Source organism: Aquarana catesbeiana, linkage group LG09 (assembly GCF_042186555.1).
Source record: "Aquarana catesbeiana isolate 2022-GZ linkage group LG09, ASM4218655v1, whole genome shotgun sequence".
NCBI classification, from domain to species: domain Eukaryota; kingdom Metazoa; phylum Chordata; class Amphibia; order Anura; family Ranidae; genus Aquarana; species Aquarana catesbeiana.
Window position 1 is genome coordinate 76,340,541 of NC_133332.1, and position 22,645 is coordinate 76,363,185.

Here is a 22,645-nt window from a genome sequence, read left to right on the forward strand (position 1 = left end):
ACCTTAGCTTGAGCCTCTATCACTCGCAGCAATGCCTGTTATGGTGACAGACTGTTCTCTGGTGACAGACCCAAAGCATTCCCCCATTTCCGATTTCTCATCACCGTCCACCTCCCAAACACAATTCTCTACTTGAACTGGTTGAGCTGCCACCTTCTCGGACTCTTGGTTTTTCCCATCCATTAAAGCCTTTAACTCTCCAACCAGCTTCATAAGCTCCGGATAAGTTGGGACCACTTGCGTCCCTTTTAGCAATAGCTGCAGGACAATGGGATGGTTGGGCCTAGCGCCCTGCAGAATTAGTTCAAGCCTGGTTTTGTCAGCCGGGGATCAATTCACTTCTTCAGAATTAGCTGATGTAGAATCCAGTCCATTATGACAACATAGTCGGACAGTCTTTCCCCCTTACATTGGTGGGTGTGGTTGAACTTATACATCAGATCAGGTAATTTCTTCCATAAACTGCACAATGTAATCCATTGCCACGCAGTCTGGCTTTCCCCTCCTCAGACTTCATATAACATCTGCTGTGGGCCTCCGGAGACTTTCACTTATCCTCTGTCTCTGTCTCTTCACTTCAGGCACGCTGCACTCTTCCACTGCTTGTAGAGCTTGGTCCATCCAGCTCTCGAACCCTTCTTCTCCCTCTGGGGTGGGTATGCGTCTCAAGAAGAATTGCAGCTTTCTGTACCCTTGATGGGGCGAAATGGTACTGTTCTTTATTAGGCTCTCAACTAATCTTCTTCTGAAGCTGGGCTCACTGACCCAAACATTCTTCATCTGGGCCTCCTGCTGGCAGTAGGGGTTTGACTTGTGCCTTTAGCCCCTTGCCCAAACTCACAACACTTTTCTGAAACCTGGCCAGTATACTCTCCTGCCATTCAGAGCGTAAGTGCAATCTTCATCAGGCACAGTTTTCATATCCACAAGGAAAGCCTCTTGTTCTGGCACAGCCTTCCTCACCAGCTGATGTATCTCTCTTTCAGCCCATCCCACTCTGGGCACTCTCACCACTGTAGTCTACTCCAGTTGGCCCCCGTGCTCTCTGCCCCATTTGGTGGCAGGGACCATGTCCATTCCCTCCATTCCCTGGCTTGAACATCCCATGAAGGGTATCCTGGACAAGTCCCCAAATGCAGCGCCACCCCCATGAGGGCTGCTTGAAAGATTTGTTCCCCAATGGTTACCCTGACCTTGCAAGTCCCCAGACACCACTAACACTGTGGGTTCTGACAGCCTTGTTGTAACAAAAAGCAATTAGAAACACACTTAGACAAGTAAGGCATTTGAATCCTATCTTGCTGAAAGATTTTTAACAATGGAGAAACTCAGTAACTTACAAGTGACAACGGCTAAAGATTTGCTGTGACAAATAACCCTGACAGCAGAAACAGCCAAAAGAATAAAAAATTGAAGGAAATGTAAAATAAGCACATACGGTATATTAAACCAACAAACTCTGCTTGAAATGAGCCTTATGGGTTCAGGCAGGAGGAGAGCAGAGGAATGACCAGATTCATGTCATACCACTTCTATTCCCCAACACCACAGTCCCAAAGAACCATAAAAAAACAAAAAAAAGTCTTCAGACCCACTCATTTAGTAATAGATTCCTGGGTGACAGTGTGGTCCTTCATGGCATCAATGGATTTAGTCCCTTGTGGGGTGGGGGGGAGGGATATGATGAAGTCTCTCAGAAGAAAGGAAGGCCTTGCATCTTCAGCTAGCTGTTTGGTGGTGCACTTGAGGTGTTCTGACAAGCAGGGTGGATTAAAGAATGTTTAAGGTGTCCTGGCAAGCAGGGTGATGCACAGTATGCTGGAATTCTGGCAAGCAGGAGGAACCCTGTCGCTGCTTAGCAAAGAGTAAGTGTAGCACAAAGTCCTACAGGTTTAGTCAGGGAAACAAGACAATGGTGTCTGCATGCAGTGTTCTTTGTTATATGAGGTTGGACAAGTGCCCGCTCACCAATCCCAGCGACCTTCGGTATTGAAGAGTGGTGTGAGGGTTCTGCAGCAGGCCTCTGCCGAGTCTGGCATGGATGTGATGAGAGCGGCCTCTTAGCTGCAGCCGAATGACCTGAAGTGGCTGGCAGTGGATGCTCCCGTTCCTGCTTGCAGTGACTCTCTTTCTCCCTGTTGCACAGGCCACAACTCGGCCCCAGCACTGTCTGGTACCAAGTCACTGCTTGCAGAACTAGGCCGTGGTCCCAAAAGAGTGATTCTGTCCTCACAAAGGCATTTTATACCCCCAGCATTATGTTCTACTTTCCCAGCTATCTGGGATTTGTAGTCCATAACAGTCTGACCGAATATAGAACTTGGACCTTTGGACTACATGTCCCAAGTTTATTTGCTTCATTCTTAGTTCTCATTCACCCTGACTGCAGGATGTGATTACATAGAGTCCAGGTTGGGCAGTAGGAGAAAACAGCCACAATATAGCAATATTGCAGAGTGTTTCCTGCATATTCAGGCAACATTAGCCTGTTCCTGGCTACATAAACAGGTGACCCACAAGCAAAAATGCCTAATTAACAAAAACCTAGAAAACTAACTACATACAATGTGTACAAATATATACAATATGGGAAGCAAGGGTAACAGGAGCAATGCAAGCAAAAAGAGTTAATTTAAGACTGGGTACAGGCACAAGGAGAGCAGCAGTAAAGGAACAGAATGCAGGGATAGCTTAACCACTTAAGCCCCGGACCATTTAGCTGGCCAAAGACCAGAGCACTTTTTGCGATTCGGCACTGCGTCGCTTTAACTGACAATTGCGAGGTTGTGCGACGTGGCTCCCAAACAAAATTGACGTCCTTTTTTCCCCACAAATAGAGCTTTCTTTTGGTGGTATTTGATCACCTCTGCGGTTTCTATTTTTTGCGCTATAAACAAGAAAAGAGCGAAATTTTGAAAAAAAAGCAGTATTTTTCACTTTTTGCTATAATAAATATCCCCAAAAAATATATAAAAAAACATTTTTTCCCCTCTGTTTAGGCCGATACGTATTCTTCTACATATTTTTGGTACAAAAATTGCAATAAGCATTTATTGATTGGTTTGCGCAAAAGTTATAGTGTCTACAAAATAGGGGATAGTTTTATGGCATTTTTATTAAAATTTTTTTTATTTACTAGTAATGGCGGCGATCAGCAATTTTTATCATGACTGCAACATTATGGCAGACAGATCGAACACTTTTGGCGCTATTTTGGGACCATTAACATTTATGCAGCGATCAGTGCAATTAAAAATGCATTGATTACTGTGTAAATGTGACTGGCAGTGAAGGGGTTAACCAGGAGGGGGCACTGCAGGGGTTAAGTGTGTCCTAGGGATGTGTTCTAACTGTGGGGGGGATGGGCTATGTGTGACACGACAATGATCACCGCTCCCGATTACAGGGAGCTGTGATCAGTGTCAGTGTCATTAGGCAGATTAGATCCGTGTCATTAGACATTAGTCATTAGAGCCGTGAGACGATCACGGGTATCCCTGCAGACATCGAGTCCGTTGGACCCGCGATCACACTCATGGAACTCGCGGTCGGCGGTGCGCACGTGACCACATCGCAGCAAATTTAAAGGAACGTACCTGTAGGCCCATTTGCCTGTCCGTGCCATTCTGCCGTAGTATATGTACATGCGGCGGTCGGCAAGTGGTTAAGAGCAGCATGGCTTTGGCAGCAAGCAAGGCAATCAAAACACTGAAGCAAGTTGCAATAGTAGAGGTGGGACTTAAGTATCCTCCCAGCAGCTGGGGCCAGGTGGAACTGATTGCAAGAACCTGCTGGCTGCTGAGAGACACCCACTAGTCAATGGAACTACAGCTTTCAGCCCAGAGAACCACAGTGCCACCAGCAGATGAACCAGGTCCTGACACCTTAAAGTGATTGTAAAGGTACAGTAAATAAAAAAAATAAAAATATATATACTGGTATATAAAACAAACATGTCTATACTTATCTGCTCTGTGCAATGAAATTGCACAGAGTGGCTGCGAACCTCCTATTTTCGGGTCCCCAGTTGGAGCTCCTGGCTACTCCCCTCTATCCAGTGTACCCATGGGAAGTGGCCAGGCCCCGCTGCTGTGTCCATTGACACAGACAGCGCCCCCCCCCCCATTCCCTCGTCACAGGCTTTGATTGACCACACTGGAAGCCAATGGCTCCCAGTTGGCCAGCAAAGGCAGCAAGACCCGGAAATGAGGGGAGAGAAGAGGTGCAGACATGCACGGCACTGGATCAAATGAGGGCTCAGGTAAGTAAAGGGGGGATGCTGAAACCTAAAAATGTTTTACCTTAATGCAAGTAATACATTAAGGTAAAAACTGTTTAGGTTGTACAACCACTTTAAGCAGAGAGAGTACCTGTGAATACACCTTGCTGGAAAGTTCACTACATTTAGATGTAATTGCTCCAGAGCTTAGTGAGTGAGATGAAAGTTCACTTTGCAAAGAATACCCAATCACATACAAGAAATAATAAAAAAACAGCATTTTTGCTTGCATATGGTTGGATGATGGTATTCAGCAGAGCTTCTGCTTATTCACTGAGCTTTGGCGCAAGTGCACTTTGCAAAGTGCACAGTCTATTAGCCTTTAGTAAATAAACCCCTTTGACTTATGTATTATACTTTATTTGGACCCTTGTCTAGGTTCTTGTATATGATCCTTTACCAATTTGCCATATATATTTTCTGCATTACAAGCTAAACTTACAGGTGTGTAGTTATTGGGTAAAAATCTTTTTAAATATAGGTACCACATTTCCTTTGTGCCATTTCATTGGTATCAGAAACAAATACCTAGAAATAATTAAATTTAGCTTTTGAAGACTCATTGGTTTAAGCCATCTGGTCGATTCAAATTAGTTTTCTCTGATCGTTTCTGGATCATATCAATATTAAAGTGATACTAAAGTCTTGTTTTTTTTCTTTAAAAATAATAAACATGTTATACTTACCTGCTCTGTGTAATGGTTTTGCACAGAGCAGCCTGGATCCTCCACTTCTTGGGTTCCTCTTCGGTGTTCCTGGCCCCTCCCTCCTGTCAAGTGACCCCACAGCAAGCAGCTTGCTATGGGGGCACCCGAGCAGCAACGTGTCCATTCAGACATGGAGCAGTGGTTTGGCCCTCCCCCTTCTCTCTCCTGATTGGTTAACTGACTTTGATTAACAGCAGCAGAAGCTAATGGCGCTACTGTAGTGTCTCAGCCATCCTGGATGGCTGAGGCACTCGTGCACATGGCTGAATAGAGATGGGGCTCAAGTAAGTATTAGGGGGGGGGGGTCTGCTGCACAGAAGGTCTTTTTCATAAAAAACCTTCTGTCTTTACAAACACTTTAAGCCACAGTGGTACATTTAACCACTTCTGGATCGCCCGCTGTCATTATACAGCAGCTCTTTGAAGAGGGAAATCGTTGTTATGGCACCAGCTAGCTACCATAAACCTGGTACCTTCTTCTTCATCGGGCGGTCCGCTTTCAGATAAAAGTGGTCTCTGCGGCGGATTGTGTCCGTTAGGTATGGAGATGAGAGAGGGGAAGATGGCCCCTACCCGTCTCCATACCATTGCAGGGCGGAAGCGACATCAAAATGTCGCTTCCACCAATAGCTCTTAAAGCAACATTTTTTTTCAAATGACATTTTTTTTTCATTGCATTTTAGAGTAAATATGAGATCTGAGGTCTTTTTGACCTCAGATCTCATATTTAAGAGGTCCTGTAATGCTTTTTTCTATTACAAGGGATGTTTACATTCCTTGTAATAGAAAAAAAAGTGACCCATTTTTTTTTTTTTTTTAAAGAACAGTGTAAAAATGAAAAATAAAAGGTAAAATTAAAAAAATGTTTAAACGCGCCCCATCCCACGAGCTTGCGTGCAGAAGCGAACGCATACATGAGTAGTGCCTCTTCCCAACAACCCTGGCCAGTGGTTGTCGGGGTCTGCGAGTGGGGGGCTTATCGGAATCTGGAAGACCCCTTTAACAAGGGGGCCCCCCAGATTCCAGCTCCCCCTATGTGAATGGGTATCGGGTACATTGTACCCCTACCAATCACCAAAAGAAGTGTCAAAAAAGTAAAAACCACACAAGACAGTTTTTGACAATTCCTTTAGTAAAAAAGTAAACAAAAAGTGTCTTGTGATGTACATCCATCTTCAATCATGCTGCCGGACCTGAAAAATAGAAAAAAATTAAGAAGTTCTGACTCCATGGGAGGTCTCTCGGCAACTTCTGTCTCTTCGCTTTGACAGCTGTTATATAGGCAATGGGGGGGCCACTCAGTGACGTAACCGAGTGATCCTTCCCCCTTCTGACATCATGCGACGTCAGAGGGGGGCGGGGTCATCCTGTTCCATCAGTTGGTGATCCCGCCCTTGCCTATAAAAGAGCTGTCAAAGCCTAGACATAGCAGTCGCTGGAAGGCTGCCGATGGAGGCGGAGTTTTTTCGTTTTTTACTTTTGGGTCCGTCGGGCGCGCGTGAATCGGTGGATTTACATTGCGGGACACTTTTTTAAATAAAGGAATTGTCAAAAGCTGTCTCTTGTGGTTTTTACATTTTGATGCTTTTTTTGGTGAATGGGTAGGGGTATGATGTACCCGATACTCATTCACATGGATGGGTGGGATCTGGGGGCCCCCTTGTTAAAGGAGGCTTCCAGATTCCGATAAGCCCCCCTCCCACAGACCCTGACAACCGCCGGTCAGGGTTGTCGGGAAGAGGCCCTTGTCCCCATTAACATGGGGACAAGGTGCTTTGCAGTGGGATTTTGAGGGCTTGTGGCCTGGTATGGTTTATGAGGGGGGGGGGGGATGTGTGGATTTTGGGGGGGACCAATTTTTTAATTTTTTTTGGCGTGGGGGGATTCTACGCCGTTTTTAATTTTTTTTTTTTAATCTATATTGCCAGGAGCTGCCAATACATTACAGCCGCAAACAAGTTTAAATGACATTTTTTCCTTTAGAAATGTCATTAGTGCTTCGGCATGTTCTACACATCGCACATATGCGCCACTTTACAGGCAGACTAAGGGGACCCCCTAGGCATGATATTTAAAGGAATAATTAATTTTTATTGTGTCACTTTAAGCATCATTAAAACCGCTTCTCCTGAAAAAAACAATGTTTTAAAAACTTTTTTTGCAATGATACATGTCCCCCAGGGCAGTACCCGGGTCCTCATACACTTTTTATGGCAATAACTTGCATATAAGCCTTTAAAATGAGGACTTTTGAATTTTCATGTTTGTGTCCCATAGACTTTAATAGCATTTGCACGTTCGTCAGAACTTTTTGCCTGTTCGAGGTTTTCTGGTGCAAACTGAACCAAGAGGTTTGCTTCTCAAGGGGTCTTCGGCCCATCCCTAATCATATCATGAACACCACCATGGCATTCTCAATACACAAGGCAAACGAAGATAAGAGGTTTGCTTCTCTCCATCATCAGTGTCCAACTTTGTTCAGGCTCGCATGATCTCTGTGGTGGGGATCCATCAAATCTGGTAAGCAGCCCCCTTTTCCTATTTCTGCACTGTCTTAGAAGATCCATAGAAGATTTACTGAAGATTTAAAGAGGAATCACACCTCCGGTTTATGATACCATCATTTTCCATATGAACTATAATTTTTTCATTTCTTTATATTCACATTGTTATTTGGTTTTAATTTGAGTAGCGCACTGAACTTTTTTCTTTATACTGTACAAAACCTCATGTTCAAGGTTTTATAGTTGCAGCACTCAGGATTATTTATGTTTCATATATTTGCGATTTTGTGTGTTCTTTATGCACTTTAAAATAGATTTTCACCAATTTAAATTTCACATTGGTTTATCGCAGTTGGGGGTAGCGCGGAACGTTTACCATATATAATAACTTGCATATAAGCCTTTAAAATTAGGACTTTTGATTTTTCATGTTCGTGTCCCATAGACTTTAATAGCATTTGCACGTTTGCCAGAACTTTTTGCCTGTTCAAGGTGTTCTGGTGCAAACTGAACCGGGGGGTGTTCGGCCCATCCCTAATCATCTCTTGAACACCACCATGGCATTCTCAATACACAAGGTAAAAGGCAATAGGAGGTTTGCTTCTCTCCATCATCAGTGTCCAACTTTCAATCTTTAATGGACCATGTATTTTATTATTTGTAATAATTGCATATTTAGTGTGGATGGTGGAATCTTTTTCTCTTGTTCAGCCCACTTTACGTGTATGACTAGTTTAAACCTAATTGATGAAACAAATATATCCACAGGGCTGCTGACAGTGCAGTTTGAATATCTGTCAGTTTGTTCCCCACAGTATCTGTGTTAGTTTCCCTCCAGCACTCTCCTGAACACAGTACTCACACTTGATCGTCCTTAGTACGACTCCTCAATGTTCTTTTATAGCATTACTACTTACTACTTTTGGTAATTACTACTTTACTACTTTTGGTAAGTGCAGCAGCTGTCTTCATCAGCTTCTTAACTGATCATCACAAACCTTCACTGCACATTCCATATTTACCCCAATAACTGTCTGTAACATGCTTTCATCTGCTACCCCGATACTTGCCTGAACTGTCGCTCTAGTTGTTCATACATGTGGCAAACTGTTTGTCAGGGCTGGACCCAGCCCTTCCTTCTCTGAGCTGGCCACTCAGCTGTCGGCTAATTGCCAGCTCCTATCTCTCCACAGTGACTTACCTGTTGATGATCCTGCTCGTCAGTCCTGCCTACTTAAGCCGTCCAGTCCAGATGATCTCTGCCTTCACCTTGGTCACATCTCTAGAGACGCTCTTCTGTGTTCCTGTTAAAGATTTGCTTGGCTGGCATTCCTTCTGGCTCCAGATCCTGCTTGCTGTTCTACTATGCTGTTCTCTGTCTCCCTGACATTTTGGATTGTCTGACTATCCGTTCCGGTTCCTGAACTCTGGCTATATTTTGACTATGTTTACTCTTTTTACCTTTTTTATTATTATTAAGTGTGATTTAACTGTACTTCTCCAATGCAATACTCCCAATGCACACATTCCGGCACAAATGGCTGTATCTTAGATTGGGTGCTGAAATGACCAACTGCTAGAACCGACTGCAGTCATGAGAAGGAAGTGTCACCAGCACACCAGGATCTCCAAAATTGGGTCCAAAACTTTAATCACATAGTATAAAAAAAATAAAAAGAAGCGATCCCTAGGGGATCAATACGTCAGTGCAGACGGCGGTGGTCTGCAATTAGACAGGGAGCACACTGGGCCTAAGTGAAAAGAAGAAGGAAAAGGGAGGAGTATTTGCTCCACCCATCTTCGGCCCGGGGCAGACTACTGTTAAAAAAACTGACAGTTATTTAATAAAGTTTTTAAATAAAATGTTAAAATATTATTGGCTAAAAGGCAAGTCATATGTTAAGGTGGCATGAGCTAGCCCTTATATAAGGAATTAATACTGCGTAGGAGCAGCAGACAGCGTTGGATCAGCTGAGAAGAAGAAGCATCGTCACTCACCATGGAGACTCTGCTGCGTCAATTACTGGAGAGAGCCGGCGTGCCTGACGGGGATGAATGGATGAAGCTCTGCTTGTCCTTAACCCCTCCGGATCTTTAGGTCGCCCCCCCCCTGCTCCGCCATCTCACATTCCTCCTCCGTTTTCCATTCCTGTTTTCTCTGCCTCTTCTGCTAGCCATCTCCACATCCGTGACAGTCTATCTGCTTCCAGTTCGTCTGTGATGTTTTCTCCTCCCTTTGACGTGTCAGCATTGGGGAAGCAAAGGGAACAACATTTTGGTTCTCGCACATGCGCAGATGACACAGCTATATCTCCTGTACCCGTTCAGCACCTGGACAGCTCTTCTTCCAATCTGCCTGCTGTCTCATACACTAAGACAAATTCTTGTCATTCACACAGCATTCTTCCTCTCGTCCTGTCTCCTCACTATCTCTCCCAGATGTCTCCTCTAGAGGAAGAATTCGGAAAGCATGTTGCATTGACTCTCCTTCTCCTCCCCGCAAACATCAGGGTAAGCATCTATCCTCCTCTGCAAAAAAGTCACGATTCTCTCGCATCTCTAACCCCTTCAGTTCACAGAAAGCTGCAATTGCTAATGACTTATCCACATCTGTCATTCCTGAACAATTAACTATTCATTCAGATTGTTTTCAGACTTCTCCCCCTGTTCAAGCTACAGCGTCCTTTTCAGCTGCTCCGTCAAAGGCTTCTCGCAATACTGCTGACGTCGTTGATGTTGCTGCGGGCTCGCAGAATATTAACCCTTTACTTTCTGTGAATGTACCATCTATGCCAAATAATGGTGAGTTGCAAAACTATCAAATGTTTTGTGATATTTCTTGTAATTTTGGTTCCTTTATTGAACACTTAAACAAAACTGTATCTCCTGTATCTAATACTGACTCTGGTGTAGCATGTGTTTGGTTACATGATAATGCTAATGTAGAAACTATTTCATCTGCTTCTTCCCTTGCTATGCCTACCTTATTATCTGTTCCTCCTATTATACCTGTTTCTACTTCTGTCCCTGAAAGTACTTTTAAAGAAGTGTTACCTTGTGAGTTGTTGCCACTTGGATTTCATTTGCCTGCTGCAGTAAAACATACAAAATGGCGACTATGTTGACGTTATGTCTTTAATTCCTTCATCTAAAGATAACCGTTTTGATAAGAAAGATTTGGAAAAATTTGCGGATGATAAATCTAAGTCTAATCCTCGAAATTTTTCGAATTGGCTTCATGCTTTCTACATATATGCAAGTGTTTTAGGTGAAAAATGTCCAGAGCTATGCTGCAGTCTTTTTCAGCATGTCGACATCATTTTAGAAGCACTTAAGAACTTTAATGGCCTTGCGTAGTTCTATTATGATGAAGCATTGGTTCCGTGGCTTCAACTATGGCCAAATCAGCAGATGGCAGTCATGCTGTTTAAAGGTTTTAAGGATGGCTTCCCATTACCCAGTTATCAAGGTTTTGGTTGTTCGATCACAAAAAACTTACCTTCGGTTGATCGACATATTCCTATAGTTGCTAAAAAAAATTTCAAAAGAAATAGAAGATGGTAGAGTTGCTGGCCCTTTTCTTTCTCCCCCGTTTGCCAATTTTAGAATTTCCCCTTTGGGTATTAGTCCTAAAAAAGAACCAAATTCGTTCAGGATGATACATCATCTTCCTATCCCTTTGGATCTTCCCTGAATAATGACATTGATGCAACACTATGCAGTGTCTCTTATTCTTCTTTTGATGACGCCTTGCTAAAAATTAGGAGATTGGGTCATAAAGCATTATTAGCTAAAGCAGATATTAAGTCTGCTTTTAGACTTTTACCCATTCATCCCACAGCGTTTAACTCATTGGGTTTTTATTTTAATGACGCATATTATTTTGACAAATGCCTTCCCATGGGCTGCTCACTATCTTGTCGTTATTTTTAAATGTTTTCATCATTTCTAGAATGGGTGGTCTCTTATCAATCTGGTTCGACCAATTTATTACATTTTTTGGACGATTTTCTTTTATGGGTCCTACTGATTCTGAGGAATGTATGTATCTTTTTACAGTATTTCAATGTATTTGTTCGCTTTTTGGTGTACCACTTGCACATGAAAAATCTGTCCTTCCAACTACTTGTTTGGAATTTTTGGGTGTAACTATAGATAAGGACTTGATGCAATTTCGCTTACCTCAGCAGAAGATTGCAAAGCTTCTTTTCTGGTTGATTTTGTTCTCTCTAGACAGAAAGTGGTTTTGCGAATGTTGCAATCCTTGTTGGGTTTATTGGCCTTCGCTTCCAGAGTCATTCCTATGGGCAGGGTGTTTTCTAAATGATTATATCGGTCCATTCCAGGCATTAAGTCTCCTTATCATTTTATTAGGATTACTGCTTCTTTGCGTGCTGATTTATTAGTTTGGAAATGATTTTTGTCCTCTTTTAATGGTTCTCCTTTTTGGCAAGAACCCTTTTGTACTTCAGTGGCTCTTGATCTATTTACAGATGCTGCTGGCTCCATCGGTTATGGCGCTTATTGGCAAGGTCATTGGTCAGCAGGTGAATGGCCCCATTCCTGGATTGACAGTGGTTTGACGGCTAATATTACCCTTTTGGAAATATTTCCTGTTCTGATTTCCCTTGAAATTTGGGGTTCTTATTTCGCAATTTGAACAATACTGTTATATTCTGATAATAAGGCTGTTGCATATGCTGTTAATTGTCTGTCGTCTAGATATTTACAAGTCTTGGCCGTTCTACATCATTTAGTTTTAAAATGCTTGGAATTAAACATTTGGTTGAAAGCTAAATATGTTCCTGGAAGTGATAATTCTGCCGCTGATTCTTTGTCCGTCTACAGTTGGAACGTTTCCGAATGTTGGTTCCGGATGCGGACGCGTATGGAGTGCGATGACCTTCTTGGGTGTGGGATCTGGTTTCTTGAAAGTTGGTTTGGCCATCAGTAATTCATTAGCCCCTTCCACGTAGGTGGAGTATAACGCCGCGTGGAATTCTTGGTGTGCTTACCTGGATACTATTGGTCAGGCTAGAACTCTTGTTTCTGAACATTTAATATTGTCTTTTTTAGAACAGTTAATGCTTCAAGGTTATTCTTATTCACATATATTGAAACAATTGGCTGGTATTTCCTTTTTCGCATGTTGCTGGGTTTCCCATCTTGTATGAGTTTTTTCTCGGTGAAACAAGTCTTGAAAGGTTATCGTAAATCATCTGTGACACATGATTCTCATTTGCCTATTTCCGTCGATATTTTAGAAAAACTCTGTAATTCCACTAAAACAGACTGTTTTTCCAATTACGAATCTTTACTGTTTCAATTGGCCTTTTGTTTATGTTTCTTTGGAGCCTTTAGAATTTCTGAACTTTTACCTAACAATGTTAAGGGCTGTTCTGGTATTGCTTTTTCGGATTTCGTTTTAGGTAGTAATTTTATACAAATTAGGACTAAAAGAAGCAAAACGGATCAATTGGGTCATGGACAATGGGTCACGTTACGTTGACTCGACTCTTCTTCAATTTGTCCCATTTGATTAATTCATCAATATTTACCAGTCCCCTCGGTTGGTCCTGGTTGTCTTTTGATCCATTGTTCTGGCCTACCCCTCACCCGTTATCAATTTTGCTCAATTTTGAAGAATGTTTGATTCATTTAGGTTTGAGTCACCTACCTATTACTTCTCATTCCTTTCGGATTGGGGCTGCTACTACTGCTTCCAAATTGGGTTTATCTGATGATATTGGTAGGTGGAGATCGAGTTGTTATCGTTCTTACATACGCCCTAATTTTTCTGTTTAATTTCAGGTCAATTCTATAACGTCTGGATCGTCGGACATTTGTTCATATATTGAGCTTTTCATAGAGCTATGGTTAGAACATATGGTGTTAACTTAAGTTTTCCTTTTGACACTTTTCATTTATGGTGGTATGCTTTGCGTGGTATGTGCCAGACTTTATCTTCATTGTATGCCTCTTGGCCTCCTCCTCAAATTGTCATAATTCATAATTCCGGTAATGATATTGGTAATCGCCATACTTTAGACATCATATCCCAATTAAAATTTGATTTTATTCAATTACATTCCGTTTTACCTAATTCTATTCTTGTATTTTCGGAAATTGTTCACAGTTTGACATGGCTGCTTACCCCTGAACTTAAACATTGTGAAAAAAATCGTAAATAAAAATAAACAGAGCCATGGCTAAATTTATGCCTTATGTCCATGGCTTGTCTTACCGACATATTGATCTGGAAGGAGGTCTGGTTGGTTTTTATTGGTCTGACGCTGTTCACTTGTCAGATATTGCTTTGGATGTTTTTAATGTAGGCATTCAAAACTGTATTGAATTGGCCGTGGGGCGGGTGGGGTGCCAGGCTCATCTTTGATAAGCCTGGTGTATGGGACAGTTATGGAAATATTGAACATGTCTTGGTATTAACTCGAGCTGTCATGGCTGAGTTATAGTGATAGTTTATGGTAAAATAAACGAGTGTTGTGTTTTAAAGAGAATGGACATGTTTATTATTGTTATAAGTTGGTAAATAAAATATAATACCAATAACAAGGGCCCCGGCCATTCAAATCCATTGTAGTATTGGTTTATTATTGATTAATTATTATAATTATAAATGTAATTGTTCTGCATACGGTCCCATGGAAAAGGGAGGAGCAAAAGAATTTACTCCGCCCACCTATGGGGCCAGGGCACACTAAATGTTAAAAAAAATTACAGTTATTTAGTAAAGTTTTTAAATAAAATGTTAAAATATTATTGGCTAAAAGGCAAGTCACATGTTAAGGTGGCACGAGCTAGCCCTTATATAAGACATTAATACTGCGTAGGAACAGCAGACAGCAGCGGATCAGCTGAGAAGAAGAAGCATCCCACCCTCCCTCCCATCGTCGAGGCCCTTGTTATGTGCTTTGGTCCTTTTCTCAAGAAAAGGGACAGTTATGGAAATATTGAACATGTCTTGGTATTAACTTGAGCTGTCATGGCTGAGTTATAGTGATAGTTTACGGTAAAATAAATGAGTGTTGTGTTTTAAAGAGAATGAACATGTTTATTATTGTTATAAGTTGGTAAATAAAATATAATACCAATAATAAAGGGCCCTGGCCATTCAAATCCATTGTAGTATTGGTTTATTATTGATTAATTATTATAATTATAAATGTAATTGTTCTGTATACAGTCCCATGAGAAAAAAAGAGTGAAAACCGAGTGTGAAAGTGAGTCATGGCCACTGTACCTCGAAGATATGGAAAGTGAAAAAAAAGCTGAAAATTTAAATAAAATATGAAAAGAAAAAGAGAAAAAAGAAAAAAGAATGTGAAAAACTAATAGAAAAAAATACAAGTTATAAGAAGGAAACAAAAACCAAAACAAAAATTGAAATAAAAATAAATATAAATATTATTTTTTGATACTATGTGATTAAAGTTTTGGACCCAATTTTGGACATCCTGGTGTGCTGGTGACACTTCCTTCTCATGACTGCAGTCGGTTCAAGCTGTTGGTCATTTCAGCACCCAATCTAAGATACAGCCGTTTGTGCAGGAACGTGAGTGTTGGGAGTATTGCATTGGAGGTTCAGATTTGGTTTCCCCTACTGAACCCCTTCTGGCTGCCCAGCAATAGGGTTTTGTATTTCGATGCACCCAGATCCCATTGGGACATCATCGTTCACCGATTGTTGTATATATCTATGAACTACATCCATAAGCAGATGGCTACAGATGAAATACCGTTTACACAAGGGGACAGGAATCCAGGATGTGCATACAGCCAGGATGAAATTGAAGCAATTCTTTTCCCACCAGATACGGATAAGGCTTTTGGTATTGACATAGCAACCAATCGATCCAGAGACATTAAACTATTAAGAAAGAGACAAATTGATCTGGAATTTTATAGACAGACTTTATCCAAGTACTACAGAGTGAGGAAAATCCCAAGGGGTTTTCGGGTAAGAAATCAGCCCATGATTGGGTGCCATAAACGTGATTTCTGTGATAAATGGTGCGAAGTATCATATATAGTAGGTGAGGTCGAAAAAAGTAAACCTATGTGTGTGATTATATGTCATTATTATTATTATTATACAGATTTTATATAGCGCCACCAGTTTGCGCAGCGCTTTACAACATGAGGGCAGACATTACAGTTACATTACAATTTGGTACAAGAGGAATCAGAGGGCCCTGCTCGTTAGAGCTTACAATCTAAAAAGGAAGGGTCAATTGATACAAAAGGTAATAGCTGTGGGGGATGAGCTGATGGAGGAAGTAAAACAGGAGTTAGTTAGAAGCAGGATAGGCTTCTTTGAAGAGAGGGGTTTTCAGGGATCGCCTAAAGATGGATAGATTAGGGGACAGTCGGACAGATTGGGGTAGGGAGTTCCAAAGGATTGGAGAAGCTCTGGAGAAATCCTGGAGGCGAGCATGGGAGGAGGTGACAAGGGAGATAGAGAGTAGGAGATCTTGGGATGACCGAAGAGAGCGGCTTGGTTGGTATTTTGGGACTAGGTTAGTGATGTAACTGGGGGCAGAGTTATGGATGGCTTTGTAAATTATTGTTAGTACTTTGAATTTTATTTGTTGGGTGAGTGGAAGCCAGTGGAGGGATTGGCAGAGAGAGGGGTGGAGGACACTGAATGGTTGGTAACGTGGGTATGCTTGGTACGGTAATGTCAGTGTTACCTTGTATATCTCTGTATGTTATGGTGGTTCAGGTGCTTATCTAATAGTTTCTTGAAACTATCGATGCTCCCCGCTGAGACCAACGCCTTTGGAAGGGAATTCCACATCCTTGCCGCTCTTATGCCCCATACACACGGTCGGATTTTCCGATGGAAAATGTCCGATCGGAGCGTGTTGTCGGAAATTCCGACCGTGTGTGGGCTCCATCGGACATTTTCCATCGGATTTTCCGACACACAAAGTTGGAGAGCAGGAGATAAAATTTTCCGACAACGGATTCCGATCGTGTGTACACAAATCCGATGGACAAAGTGCCACACATGCTCAGAATAAATAAAGAGATGAAAGCTATTGGCCACTGCCCCGTTTATAGTCCCGACGTACATGTTTTACGTCACCGCGTTTAAAACGATCGGATTTTCTGACAACTTTGTGTGACCGTGTGTATGCAAAACAAGTTTGAGCCAACATCCGTCGGAAAAAAATCCTAGGATTTTGTTGTCGGAATGTCAGAACAAAGTCCGACCGTGTGTACGGGGCATTACAGTAAAGAACCCTCTACGTGGGCCCATGCGCGACTTCCACGGGACCGGCCGCATGACTGAGTAGCTCCGTCCTACTCGTACCGTTTAGCCTGCTTCCTGGGGCCAGAAGTGCACACACATCTTCACAACTGCCTCCAACACCACCCGGACCACGTTGTGCATGCCGCCAAGGAACAAAAAGGGAAAGAAGTCCGCGCAGATGTCACTAACTATCTGCTGTGGACTCAGGAACGATACAGCATGACTCAAGATGGCGCCGGCAGCCCTCCTTCTTCCTTATTACAGACCTCACAGGACGTCTCTGCTCCACTATAAGACTGTGAGTACCCCCCCCCCCCCCCCTCACAAAGGCAGATTTAGACAAGAGCCTGGAGTCTATCTACAGCAAAATAGCCACCAAGTTCCAAACAGAATTGCACAAAAGCACAAATACCCTAACAAAGAAGATCTCTGCTTTAGGAGCCCATACTGATCGCTTAGAGACTAAGCATGATGAATTTAGTATTGCCCACAATGACCTCTCTAGAGAATTTGAATCCCTTACTGCGACTGTCACACAATTACAGTGCCAAGTCGAGGATGTCGACAATCCCAATCGCAGGAACAATCTCAGGATCAGAGGGGTTCCTGAGACCACTTCTGACCTTATCCCTGCTATGCACAAATTATTCCAGTCCCTCCTGCCAGACCATGAGATTGATTCTTTTACCTGTGACCGTATACATCGGGCACTCCGCCCTAAACCCCCACCAAATAAACCCCCTCGAGACATTGTCCTCTGCCTAAAAGACTTTCTCATTAAAGAGGAGATCCTCAGGGCGGCCTGCAACTCTCACAATATTTCCCTGGATGGGATTCCAATACAAATATACAGTCAGGTCCATAAATATTGGGACATCGACACAATTCTAATCTTTTTGACTCTATACACCACCACAATGGATTTGAAATGAAACAAACAAAATGTGCCTTAACTGCAGACTTTCAGCTTTAATTTGAGGGTATTTACATCCAAATCAGGTGAATGGTGTAGGAATTACAACAGTTTGTATATGTGCCTCCCACTTTTTAAGGGACCAAAAGTAATGCGACAATTGGCTGCTCAGCTGTTCCATGGCCAGGTGTGTGTTATTCCCTCATTATCCCATTTACAAGGAGCAGATGAAAAGTCCAGAGTTAATTTCAAGTGTTCTATTGGCATTTGAAATCTGTTGCTGTCAATTCTCAATATGAGATCCAAAGAGCTCTCACTATCAGTGAAGCAAGCTATCATTAGGCTGAAAAAACAAAACAAACCCATCAGAGAGATAGCAAGAACATTAGGTGTGGCCAAATCAACTGTTTGGAACATCCTTAAAAAGAAAGAATGCACCGGTGAGCTCAGCAACACCAAAAGACCCGAAAGACCATGGAAAACAACTGTGGTGAATGACCGAAGAATTCTTTCCCTGGTGAAGAAAACACCCTTCACAACAGTTGGCCAGATCAAGAACACTCTCCAGGAGGTAGGTGTATGTGTGTCAAGTCAACAATCAAGAGAAGACTTCACTAGAGTGAATACAGAGGGTTCACCACAAGATGTAAACCATTGGTGAGCCTCAAAAACAGGAAGGCCAGATTAGAGTTTGCCAAACATCTAAAAAAGCCTTCACAGTTCTGGAACAACATCCTATGGACAGATGAAACCAAGATCAACTTGTACCAGAGTGATGGGAAGAGAAGAGTATGGAGAAGGAAAGGAACTGCTCATGATCCAAAGCATACCACCTCATCAGTTAAGCATGGTGGTGGTAGTGTCATGGCGTGGGCATGTAGGGCTGCCAATGGAACTGGTTCTTTTGTATTTATTGATGATGTGACTGCTGACAAAAGCAGCATGATAAATTCTGAAGTGTTGCGGGCAATATTATCTGCTCGTATTCAGCAAAATGCTTCAGAACTCATTGGACGGCGCTTCACAGTGCAGATGGACAATGACCCGAAGCATACTGCGAAAGCAACCAAAGAGTTTTTTAAGGGAAAAGAAGTGGAATGTTATGCAATGGCCAAGTCAATCACCTGACCTGAATCCGATTGTGCATGCATTTCACTTGCTGAAAACAAAACTGAAGGGAAAATGCCCCAGGAACAAGCAGGAACCAAAGAAAGTTGCAGTAGAGGCCTGGCAGAGAATCACCAGGGATGAAACTCAGCGTCTGGTGATGTTTATGTGTTCCAGACTTCAGGCTGTAATTTACTGCAAAGGATTTGCAACCAAGTATTAAAAAGTGAAAGTTTGATGGATGATTGTTAATCTGTCCCATTACTTTTGGTCCCTTAAAAAGTGGGAGGCACATATACAAACTGTTGTAATTCCTACACCGTTCACCTGATTTGGATGTAAATACCCTCAAATTAAAGCTGAAAGTCAGCAGTTAAAGCACATCTTGTTCGTTTCATTTCAAATCCATTGTGGTGGTGTATAGAGTCAAAAAGATTAGAATTGTGTTGATGTCCCAATATTTATGGACCTGACTGTATCTAGACATCTCTCCAGCAACCCTAGACAGACACCGCAGGATGAAGGAAGTAACCACAGTGCTAGAAAATGCACACATTCGCTACAGATGGGGCTTCCCCTTTAAACTTTCCATTCCCCATAAAGGTACAACTTACAGCAACTACACTCTTGGAAAGACAAGAAATTTTAGTTAAATTGGACCTCCTGGACGCTGAATCCCTACCTCGTCTACCCTCCACTCCCACGCCAATGCCCATCTGGCGCACACCCCCTCCGAGATGTGATCGCAGACGCCCCAGACAGGACGCTGGCCAAAACGTCCATTAAAAATGACTGCAGGCACTTTGTTGTCACCATTAAGGATTCTTTCCCACTGCTCACACTGAATCCTGGCTATCCTTTGGAGTCTTCTGATGTCTGAGCACCATCTACTGTCCGTTTTTGGAAGTGCCGGTACACAGCTTATCCTACGTTACAAACTATTTCATACTACCTTATTCAGCAAACCTCCGGACTACCATGAGGGTTTGATCTCCCCATCCCAGATGACTTCTGTACCCTCATAGGGAACATTTAGAATACCTGCATATTTTGCCATTTATGCAACCCGCATTCTGTTTGGCTGAATACCAACCAGCCCCTGGTGATTTTTCTGGGACTTCCTTTGATATCTATAGGATACTGTCCTCAGACCCTTAGTCATGGAGACAACCCATATCCATTTATTATTGCATGCACACACAATATGTTGTTTTCTTACCTAGTAGGCTAGTTCGGTGGATGTCGATGCTATGCTACCCCACTCCTCTCATATCTTGACTTCCTCTGGAATTCTGGATATGACCCCAAGAGTTAAGATGACAACAAAGAAAAATTCATTTTAAAAAGTACATTTTTTAAAAAACATATTTATTATCAAAGAAACTCAGATAACAATTGCTCTGGTTTAAATATTGTGCATTACATTTTTTTTTTTTTTGCTTATGTTTGTCTTGTTTTTCTCTCGCCCCTTACATATTTAACTTCGCTGTTTCAGGTTCTTGCTACTTGCAACCTGACCCGACAATAGTCCAGCTCAAAATCATTTTGCTGGCGTTCTTTTTTGTTTTTTTCTGGTTGAACTGTTTCAAGTTATGTTTTTGTTATTTCAGTTACCGAAGCATTGCAGTCACAGCTTATCTTGCAATGGTCTATTGCATAAGGTATTTCCTGATTGGCATTCCCCTTGTGTTGGAGAGTTTTTGCACTGCACTGACATTGCCACTATCCCTTCCAGGTGAGCCTAAAATATTTTCTTTACATAAATGGTGATAACGTGTATTACACATACCGTGCAGGGTTTTAATTCTCCTCACAAGCGAAAAAAAGCCTTTACTAACTAACAGAAACTGGGAGCTCAAATTATATTATTACAGAAGACTCATTTTGCCTCTAACAAACATCTGACTTTTTTCCATAGGTCATATAAGCAAGCCTTTTACTGTGTACCCTATACCAATCCAGCGATATTTTTACATAATTCATTCCCCCTAGAGGTGAAACAAGTCTATAAAGATCCCGACAGCAGGTTCCTTATGATCAAAGGTTTAGTGGCTGGGCGGGAACTAACAATAGCAAATTTGTACGCCCCTAATGTAGCGCAAGCTGCCTTTTTCACCACCTTCTTTAAAATCCTAGCATGATACTCTTCAACACACATGTTTGTGAGCGGAGATTTCAACCTGGTGGCCCATCCCCAGATAGACAGAAGCACTGCTTCCCAGCTCAATTCAGCTTACCCCAAATCATTGTCCAAAACACTACAGTCATTCCAATTATCTGATACATGGAGAGCACACAATACAGGTGCAAGAGACTTACTCTCACCCCAATAACTCTTTTGCTAGATTAGATTACATTTTCTGCACTCCCATCATTCTGGCTAACTCCACACATTCTGCTATCCACCTCTGCCCTTGGTCTGACCACAACATGTTTACCTTATCTACTTCTTTAATTGGCCTGTCAGATACCCCTTACACGTGGAGATTAAATGATTCCCTCCTCTGGGATCCTATAATACGCCAGTAAATTTCTACTGCTATCCAGGAATACTTCACTAAAAAACGCCACCCTAGACATGTCCCCTAGTACTCTTTGGGGTGCCCACAAGGCAGTGTTGAGAGGCCTGCTCATTAGTATAGCATCACGGAAAAACAAAGAGTGCCGGCAACAAATTTATAGGTTAACCACTGAACTGGACAAACTACACAAAATCCAAATAGGGAACCTGTCAAGATTCAACGAACGTATGGTAGCTCAGAAGAGACTTGAGTTGGATGCCCTGTTATCAGCCAAGACTGAAAAATCTCTTAGTTGGTCCAGGGCCAAATTTCTCCTGCATAGCAACACCACATCCTCTATGTTTGCCCATAAATTGAATCAAACCCTGCACCCTCCCCATCTCTACAAACTCCGTAATTCAACCGGTAATGTGATCTCCCACCCCAAGGAGGTCCTGAATATTTTTGAAAATGTTTTACTCTAAACTACTTTCTCACCCACCTCCTTTCCCTTCCCAAACCTCTCAGGACTGGCTATCTTCCCTTCCCCTACCCACATTATCAACATCACACACAGACTCCATTAATGCTCTCTTCACAGAGGAAGAACTGCTTGGTGAATTTACAGCTAGTTACTACAAACATTACGCTTCTATATCGGTTATTAACAATGACCCCAAAATCTTTAGTCGAGCTCCAGCTGACAGACTTGCGAATATTTTTGAATCTCTGACCTCTCCTGACCAATCGGGTTTCATTCCAAACAGACTCATCACTGATAATATCCGATTGACATTGAATGTTCTTCAGGATTCTAATCTACACAAAAAACAGGTTCTTTTCTTGAGTCTAGATATTAATAAGGCATTTGATAGCGTACTCTGGCCTTACTTATTCACTGTCCTACAACGTATGGGTTTCAGGGATGAATTTCTGATGGGTGTGCAAGCTGTGTACCGCCACCCGAAAAGAATAATCAAAATGCCAGGTTGTAACTCTGAGTTTTTCACACTTTGTAGAGGCACTGATAGGGATGTCCCCTATCACCCCTGTTGTTTGCCCTAGCTTTAGAACCCCTAGCAACCGCTATCAAACAACACCCAGACATATCTGGATACCCGTTGGCATCCATTCCCTCTAAACTCTGCATGTATGCAGATGACATCATGCTCTTTCTAACCCAACCCCAAACCTCCCTACCCAATTTATTCAGCTTACTATCTAAATTTGCCTCTATTTCTGGACTTACAGTAAATGTAACAAAGTCTATTGCACTCCCTGTTAATATACCCTCTGCTCAGTGTGAGACTCTCCGGGGATCCTTCCCTTTTCATTGGTCAACCGATAAAATGCCCTA

General features: G+C 42.3%; 1 protein-coding gene and 1 long non-coding RNA gene across 11 annotated transcripts in view; one reads left to right on the top strand and one right to left on the bottom strand.

Moving 5' to 3' along the window:
- Positions 1–22,645, bottom strand: part of LOC141107815 (3-galactosyl-N-acetylglucosaminide 4-alpha-L-fucosyltransferase FUT3-like) — a 131,839-nt gene that overhangs the window by 6,598 nt on the left and 102,596 nt on the right. For 5 of the 10 annotated variants that reach the window (XM_073598808.1, XM_073598806.1, XM_073598807.1 and 2 more), the window contains one exon: positions 20,007–20,079. The exons of 4 other annotated variants lie outside the window; for them this stretch is intronic. The gene's annotated coding sequence lies outside the window, so the exon portion shown is untranslated. Of the gene's footprint in view, positions 1–9,488; positions 10,218–20,006; positions 20,080–22,645 lie in introns of those variants that run through there. One more of the 10 variants, XM_073598810.1, reaches the window with a different exon arrangement.
- LOC141107818 (uncharacterized) overlaps positions 9,448–22,645 on the top strand; it is a 38,938-nt gene continuing 25,740 nt past the window's right edge. Inside the window, exons 1-2 of the long non-coding RNA XR_012235968.1 lie at positions 9,448–10,292; positions 20,398–20,522. This is a non-coding gene — a long non-coding RNA (uncharacterized lncRNA). The remainder of the gene's footprint in view (positions 10,293–20,397; positions 20,523–22,645) is intronic.